General features: G+C 36.8%; 1 long non-coding RNA gene across 1 annotated transcript; it reads right to left on the bottom strand.

The window, feature by feature from the left end:
• Positions 1-3,099: 3,099 nt before the first annotated feature.
• LOC143304511 (uncharacterized) lies at positions 3,100-9,188 on the bottom strand. The gene is made up of 2 exons (XR_013061171.1): positions 5,105-9,188; positions 3,100-3,912 (listed from the first exon to the last, which is right to left on the bottom strand). It is a non-coding gene; the product is annotated as an uncharacterized LOC143304511 (long non-coding RNA).
• Positions 9,189-9,491: the final 303 nt, after the last annotated feature.

Raw genomic sequence — 9,491 nt, 5'->3', positions numbered from 1 at the left:
TGCTTCGAATACTATGTAATAAATACAATATTATCAATTTATGAAATATAAGTATACATGAAGTCAAAAACTAATAGTTTAACGAATACATAAAACATACAATATTGTATTATTAAAGAAATGAAGGTTACATTGTCAGAAATATATATATGTGTGCGAATTCTATCAAACCGATAATCTAAGATACATACTTAAAACTGGCCTACATTCCGGTAAAGGATAAATAAATAATTGACATTTCATTTCGTATGAATACTACACTGCCAAGAGAAATATGCATATGAACACGTATATATATATATATATATATATATATATATATATATATATATTTATATTATCGAATACTCTATAAAATAAACTACTCAAAACAATAAATAACGCAATCGAAGAATTACAAAACATTAGCCATATTAAAATAACACGCAACATAAATATATATATATATATATATATATATATATATATATATATATATATATATATGTAGTATCGTGGACGAAAGGCCTGGGAAATATCGGACGAACTATGAACAGTGTCGCGAGAGCCGAGGCGCCGTCGGGCCCATCAATGTGTCATCGGTCTTTTCAAGTGCATAGTTTCGTGGAAAAGACCTACGTGACCCTGGCCACGAGCGTCTGCGGAACACGTGTGCGGTGGTCCTAGGAAAAGGACAACAGAATGCGACAACGGCCAGAAAGGGTCAGTCGAAAAGCAGAGCGCGAGTCGAAAAGCAGAGCGCGAGTCGAGAAACAGTGTGCGAGTCGAGAAACAGAGTGCGAGTCGGAGAAGCCGAGTGCGAGTTGAGCGGAGACGGAGGTTGCGAGTGGCGTTGCCGAGAGAGTGTGGATTGCGCTGTGTTCTGTACGTTTGGTATGAGTAGTTCAAGTTAAGCCACAATCGTCTTCTCTGTCTGATTAACATCTCTATTGTCCACTTTTTGTAAAATATATACGTATATTCACACGAACAATACTTTTGTCACTTTAAAGCAATATTAATAAATAAATGTTCTAATTGCGGTAGAATAAGGAAAAACGAGCGGCAGACGGAAAATTACTTCGATATTAAGCAAAACTAAAGACCCGTCACTATAACTTTACTGATGACATTTATGAGCAGCCATGTTAGATTTACACGCGTATAGCGACAGGAATATTAGGGATTAATGGAAGTCAGTCGCGAGAAATAAATCATGAAAACACATTGTTAACACTTTTCTTTAATAAAATCTGTGCGCAACTACAAATGTAAAAAATATATATATGTCGGAGATGAAAGAACACCGGAGTCTGTAATTGAACAATTGTAGTTATTCAATCCGATTGTAATTGTTGGAGAGTTGTGATAATGAGCTTGGGCTCGAGGCGACAGTCAGTCGCCGAACGTAGCCGCGGTCACGGGATGAACGTTTTGCCTAACAAGGTATGGAGTAATTCTATAGCTCTCCTTAAAAGAAATATTCGTGGCGACACGCGACAGTAAACATTCCAACGGTTTCTGTCCCGTGGCTCGCCACACGCAGACCCTATTCTTCGAGTAAGATGATTGCCAGATGTCGATGCGTCTCCGCAGTACATGTTCGGCTAGCCCGAGGGCCCGTTATAAATCTTAAGGTTTAGTTAACTAAAGTCCTTCAAACAGACAGTCTTTGTCCTAACTACGGGAAGATAGGGGAGACATATTTTTCAACGAGCGGCGTCTCCCACTAGCAACTTTCCCTCGAGGGCGGCTAGCATCTTTTTCTAACCACCGATATGGAGATTGACCAATTAGCAGCAACGTCAATTTCCCTTACTTCCTAAACGAAGGCTTTCCTCGACGAATCCGATGATCTCGTGTCCTTAGACACACCCCATTATAGTTTTCCTCTGTGGCATCATCGGGACGGGACGGGCATTCTTTTACGCGCTCCCGTCGACCAAAGAGTAACGTCTTTACGCTCAGCAATTATTTTTACGAGTCAGACTTAGATTCAGCGAGAACGCCCATCTGTCATCCCGTTGGCCGCGGATTCGTTATTGAACCGGAGACCACTGTCACTAGTGCCGCGGACGTCTCACCGCCGTGGTAGATTGTCAAACCTGTGTTATTCATACCTGTGTCAATAAATCGTATCTTCTTTACACCGCAACGATGGCTACCTTCAACGAAGACTCCTCAAATACCGACAACCCTATCCCCCCTGCTTCTCCGACATATAATTAATTAAAAAGGGGGAAATATAATTCTGTAATATCGTAGAATAGCTTTGATTGAAGATCGGCTGAAATTAGAAAACACCGTGTACGTCGTCTTTTTGTAGTTTGTTTACATCCAAGAGCGCCTAGTAACAGTGACGCGAGAAAAGATAAACAGCGTCAAAACAGAAGTACGGTTTCATATTTCAAGGAGTGGCAATCGAGAGGCCAGAGCATGTGAGCCAGAAAGTGTGTACGTGTGCGTGTGCGTGTGCGTGTGTGCGTGCGTGTGTGTGTGTGTGTGTGTGTGAGAGGACGAGAGCAAGAGCGAGCACGACCGAGCAGGAATGCATTGGCGAGGGTCAGAGTTGATCGAGACGTCGAAGCATAGAGTCGTTAGAATTGTCGAGTGTTAGAGTTGCCAGTGAGAGAGAGAGAGAGAGAGAGAGAGAGAGAGTTACCAAATATAAAAAATACGAGCGTTGCATTTAGTTTTCCTGTTAATCAAACATCGTTTCTCTGTCTAACTAATATCTGTATTTTCAATCCATTATTAATAAATTATAATTAATCGGACAAAATTACACCTTTAATATATTCCGATATTACAATAACTTACCTTTTTCTACGTCAATGGACACGAAAGACGTTGAGTGAGGAATTAGAACAAGTGTGGATCGTTGGAAACCACTATGCTGCGGTCTACCATTCGTTTTACCCTATATATACCACGGAACAAAGGATAATTTTCACCGGCTTGGCTATGGCTACTGGTGTGGATCCAAGTATTCGGGCCATACTAGACGCTATGTAGAAGCAGAACGAAATCAAGTTAAGAAAACTGTTAAAGGAGACTATTAAAGCAGCGACTGATTTCCGTTGAGATAATAGGGGTGATTGAGTTTGTATAACACTGTGATTCACTGAATTATAAATTATATATTTCCAACACTTAGATTACACTGACGTAGAGAAATAAATAGTTAACAACTTGTCGCACGAAGATGTGATAGATATGTACGCTAGAGCAGGGCTCTTATAATGGAAATTAATGTATTAATGGACTTAGCACTATAATATATTTAGGAGAGAAGATGTATGTTCGACAACACCGAGAACCGACAAAAGATTTTCGTGAAGTATGCGACTCTCGCGCTATGTGTAGACTGCCGCGTTAGGCGTTAGTTTTTAGACTGTCTGTCGCTCTTTTTCTAATACGGAAGAAAAGTTCGGTGTGGGTGTGCCCCTGTGCCTAAAGAACGCGGATTCGTTGTTCCCACTTTCGTTAGGAAAAGTGAGGGTAACGAACCGCGGTGTCGATTGGTCATGACCTGCACTACTGCTCGAAGGGATGAGTAGCAAGTCTCCTACCATCGTGGTGGATAGATGACTGTGTGCGTGAGGAAAACATAGCTTGTTTTATTAGAGGGCTATTCGGATTTTCCTAATGGGTGCATACCCGCTTTCTCCGTGTTTTAAGTACGCCTAATAAACCCAAGGACCTCTCTAAAAACCGACTGTGTTTCGAGAATATTTTTAAGCTTTAGAAATTCTTCAAGACAAACGGATTGAAGACACATGGCGAAACAATACAGGGAAGTGAAAGTTATGGTGGGTCCTTAGGTTTATTGAGGGTCGAAGTGACGTTACGCAGGCTGGTTGTTGTCCGGTGGCGCGAGCTGGCGCGGGCTGGCGTGCAGATGTTTTAGGCGGCGTAACAACAAGGAAGATCCTAGAAAATGAGAAGGGTGGATTAGAAGAACGAAGAAAACTCGAAGAAGATACAAAAGAAGAAACTACAGAGACAGAAGTCAATTCAAAAGGTATATTAAATAATAAGTGCGATTTACTTGATACCGAAAGAGCTATTGAAATTAATGATACGGTTCAAGATATTAAATTTACTGAAGGTAGAAGCCGCACTCAAAATGATATGGAAGATGTAGTAGAAGATTCACAAGAATTATCTAATAAAAGTAAGTTATCAGAAATAAGGATTGCACTTAACAAAATTGAATATACAGAAACTATTTTACGGAATAAAAAGAATTCATTAGAAAGAGAAAGAGGAGTAAGGGAAAAGAAGAAAATGTACAGACAGAAATTATTTCAAAAAATATATCAGATGATAAATGTGATTTGCTTTAGAAAAAAAAAAAAAAAAAATATTATCCACAAACTACATTAGGAATTTATCTATTTTAGTGAGGAGAAAGAGAAAGGATAGAGGAGTTGATCAATAGACTGTGGATTTTGAAGCGTTTATGAAAAACTTACAATTTTAATAAAATATTCAATGTAAAGTCTTTGTTATAATATTCAGATAGATAGATGAAAAAAATACTGAATTTGCATAATTACTCACGGCTTATTGATCAATCATGCGACTCGTTCAGAGGTAACTCGAGTTGTAAAGGCGACAATTTATTAAAAATGGTATATCTGACGTACGATGCATTTGCTCATGTTAAACTATTTAAATAAGTATAAAAATCACGCGAAAAAAAAAATCTACTGAAAATAATGTTGAACTAGTTAATAATAATAAATCATATAGTGAAACACAAACCTTAAATCAAGATTTTAAGTTCAAAAAAAAAAAAAAAAAAGAAAGAAGAAGAAAGAAGTTGATAAAATGACAGCAATAAAATGACCAAAAATTGAATTACGATCCCGAGCATCAACTCGCTGATCTTCAAGTAGAATGTTCCGACAAAGACAGGACGACACAAGAGTTCGAGAAGCACATAGAGGACATGAAGGAGGAAGTGCAAAAATTAGAATTGCAACTCGACGAGTTACAAAAAAAAGAAAAACACACACGCACGTAAAAAGAGTTCAATCTTTTGGAATACAAATGGAAGAACTAACAATAAAATTAGAAGAAATAACACAGAAGAAATAAGTCACCAATATGAAATTACCTGATGGCTGATGTTGATCGTTGACGTTTATAATGATTGAATTTCGTCCACGGCGCCATCTGGATCCTTGTTGAAAAATTCAAATAGCCGCAACAGCACCATTGAGCTCATCACGTTTGTTGGTGAGTCGAGGAGCTGGAGGATTTCTCATCCTCAAGGACATAAATTTCACCGGTTCCGGTAATGTTTTTTACATGGTCCAAGCATTCGAAATCACAACATCGCTTTCCAAGACGAAATTTCCTGCATGGCTGTAGTAAACAGAAATCGATCAATTGTACAGATCAATCGTCACTCGACTGCTCGAGAATTCAGGTCATCCAGAGAATAGAATAGAGACGTGGAAAAATGTAGTGCGATCATCGCAGTGGGAGGAAATAGGGGGATAGGGACCAAATGAATGAACGAGATGTTAAGGACAACTGACGACAAGTTCTTCTTTTGTCGAGAATTGCATGTTTGTGAATGGTTTGTGGGTGGTTAGGTGGAGAGAATTGAAGAGTTTGGAGGTGACTGGAAGAGTGTTTTGGGCAAGGTAGATTGCAGAATGGTTGCGGTAGCATTGTGTTAATTATGGGTTTGTACATGTAATCTTTGTATGTATCACTACATAGAACCTAACGTATATTTTTAATAATACATCAGAGTTTTAGTTATTTCATAGCTATGAATTTTATACTCTATAATCTTGACGTTTTATTTCACAGAAGCGTTTGAATATCCATAAAAATTAAATGAACCAATGTATTCATTATCTTATAGAGAAGATATATTATTTTTAATTATGTTCCAATTATTTATCATGATCCTGATTTCCTTATTCTGAAAATTTGAAAGGAAGTTTTGTAGTTTGATACTTTCAGCGACAAAGGGTCAATATTGCTTTAGTATATTTCGTCACATATACATGTATATCTATATATCCACCGAAAATGCGCTCTTGTAGACAAACGCTCGATTCGCGTCATAGCTTTTAAAGCTTGTCGCATCTCAATCAGTTGGAAAAAGTTTTTCCTGTAGCATATTTTATTTTTACGAACCAACAAGGTCTTTGTTTATTTCCTTCTTTTTTTTGCTCCAATTCCCCCATTGTTTTTTCAAGGATAGTATTTCAGAGCCATTAGTCAAGTTCATTGTAACAATAAACGTACGTTTCGGAAACATTTTGTGCTGTGAAACAGAATACACTAAAGTTTGAAGGTCACATCGATTTTCGAAAGTTTATAAATGGAGGTGTATGACAGTATCACCAGCTGTTGCTGTCCCCAAGCGCCAAAATACGTTCTGACTACTATTTTATGTATCTCACAGAAGTATGTCTTCATTCATCATCTCCCATGCCATCCACCAACGTGTTCTTAACATGTTATCTCCTAGTAAAATATTGATGTTGAGTCAGATATCCAACTGAATAATCTTTTCGGTGTCTACTATAAGACATTTAAAACCAAGGCTCGTACACACGTGTGCTTATACGTCAGATGTAATACTTAACAGGAAACCTGCTTATATTAATATTAAATTTATGCATAGTAGGATGTTCGACCTTTGTAAAAATGAAATTATAATACATACAGTTTCACCGTGGAAAAGTGAATCTTTCTAGCATGTCCACGCAAATGCAGGGTAGGGGAGGACTGTGCATGCACCAAACAACTTTACGTTCGTAATTTTTCACACAAATGTACAACTGTAGGGAAAAAATTATCTCTGATTTTTCGGATGTTAGGAGTCGACAATATCGCATAACGGAATGCTGTGTTCTACGTATTCTATTTTTGTTACGAAAGTGGTACAAACGAAGTCCACATAAGAATAGTACAACAAAATCGGTTGAGGTTAGGTTATCGTGCAGATATCGCGGCTTTTGCATTGGAAATCACGCAACTGCCAGTCTCGTCGTTCCTTGTAAACGAAAGAAAGGTATTGTAATCGGTCGGAATTAACATAAAACTAGTCGCATGCGACCATATGGCCTGAATGTTCAATAAACGAGAGTAGAGCGCGAGCTATGTGATTCTAACCGTTTAGGCGGAAACTAATGATTGTAACCAGAGCCGAGATATATGCCAATATTACTTTGTTCGACAAAGCGTATAAGATGAGGAGAGAATCGCGATAAGGTAGAACAAGAGACAGATATTCTCTACGTAAAGCAAGTCTGTCAACTAGATTGAAATCCTATAGCTATAACTACAGTGAATCCATATTCTGGCGAATTGTCTTTTCACAAATGAAGCTTCTGAAGAACGGAATTGATACAATAACTACTGTTCATTCGTAACTACTGTTGTAAGAATCTATATATTTGTCTATCTATATCTATATATATCGATCTATATATATTTGTCAGAATGTCATTTTATCAAAAAACCCATTCTCTGTAATCATAGTTTAACGAAGCATAATTAATAGAAGAGGTAGAGCGTTAAGTGGAGATGATTTAATCACAGTTAAGTAGATAAATCTCTATATTAGTCTCTTTAATTAAAATGTTCTACGTTTTATTTGCGTCATTTTTTTCCTTCATCCAATTTAAAATGTTTAAATAACAATAGCCTATACAATATAATTTTATGTAAAAAAATTGATTGTACCATGTTTATTACAGATATTTAACATTTTTGTGTACATACAAAATTTAAATTATACCTCGCTTGAGAACAAAAATTCTATTTGTTTTCCTAACATGTACTAATAATTATTGATCAAAATAGAAAAAGCTGGAGGAGATTACTTAGGAAGATTACTTAGCATCTCATATTCCTGTCAAGGCTCGAACGTTTTATCTTCCTTTAGATTTTCCTAAGTTTCCATTTCTCTGACTTGCTATTTGAGTTAGCTTAGTATACGTGCTATACATAAGTATGTATAGTGTCATGATCGCGACAGTCTTGAGTTACCCACGCTTTATCCTCTGTAAACTATTTATAAAAGAAGAACAAATTACATGTTAGAACTTTCATTCAATTTACCAATACAAATAATTTTAAACAAGAAAAAAGACCTAATGCAGTGGTTTCAACTTAAACATATCCAACAGTTATTTACGAATAAATAGTATAAATCTTTTAGCAACATGAAATTCGCGATATTTATTCAAATATTTATATTTACAGTGCGGCATCAGCAAAGAAAACGTGTTTATCGAAACGTGCGCTATCGATTTTATGCTTTTGCCACGCAAACAGGGAAATTGCAACTCAAAATTGAATTCGCACTGCAAAGCGTTGACGTTACGATATCAATTACATACTTCAAAAACACCGAAGGTATCACACGGAATCAGAGAGATTCTATGAGAAGTTAAACGCATAGTCACCCTATTGGGAATAGGATTGCTTTGATTCGAGCTCAAACATAGGGAAAGCTGAAAGAATCTTTTGCGGATCTTCCTTCTTCTCTACATTGGATTTTATACAAAACGACTTTAACCTTTTCAAGGAAATACGGAAATAAGGATTTTAGATAGAGAGATTTATCTGGAAGGAAATGGATAGAAAACGTAGAACCAGTTCTTGTTGGTTGAAAGATTTTTTCTCTTCGCAGAGATTCAAGCTTTAAAGAACGATCAAATATGTGCGCAGCTGACTTACGAGTGAAGTTATTATTAAAAAAAATTGTTGCATTTAAAAGGATAAATATTAATATAAATTTAAAAAAATTGTTTGTTCAATTATCATAAGTTTAATTTAAATTTAAAAAAATTGTTAGTTCAATTATCATAAGTTTAAAGATATGTAGATATTGTATTTACATATCGAAAATCAGACAGCAATATTAATTAACACACCTAGTCAAACGCACACGTACTTTAAAACCGTGCTTTAAAATCGATATTCGCTGAAACAATACATCGCTCTGCGCTTCTAATTTGTTTTCGCACGAAGAATCAGTCCACTCATTGTTACCGTCACCATCTCTACCGTAATCTATATTACTCGAATAAATTCTATATCTTGATTGGAAAATCACATATTTTAACGAACTTCCCTATTTTTTGTTTTTTATGACTTTAACTGGCAATTTCCATAATGTTCTATAACTTGACAACAGACTGATAATATTTCAGGATATATATACATACATCATGTTTCTGAGGATTCTGTAGTAAAATAATTATAGTTGGGGAGTCCAACTTCCCAAACCGCGACAAACATATTTCACACATCCACGACGACTTTACAAGCAGACCCCTCGCGGTTTTGGGAAATCGATGAAGGACCCTCAATTAAACATATCTCAGAGGGCAGATCGACGATGCGAAGAACACTTCCAAGCCCACACCCGACGCACCAGCGAAGGACGATACATCGTCGCTCTACCTTTCAATGATCAGCTTCAGTCACTCGGATCCTCTAAAACGCTGGCAATTAAACGACTCGCC

Source organism: Bombus vancouverensis, unplaced genomic scaffold (assembly GCF_051014615.1).
Source record: "Bombus vancouverensis nearcticus unplaced genomic scaffold, iyBomVanc1_principal scaffold0038, whole genome shotgun sequence".
NCBI classification, from domain to species: Eukaryota; Metazoa; Arthropoda; class Insecta; order Hymenoptera; family Apidae; genus Bombus; species Bombus vancouverensis.
Note: the sequence above shows the minus strand (reverse complement) of the source record. Positions and strands in the feature narration are given on the sequence as shown.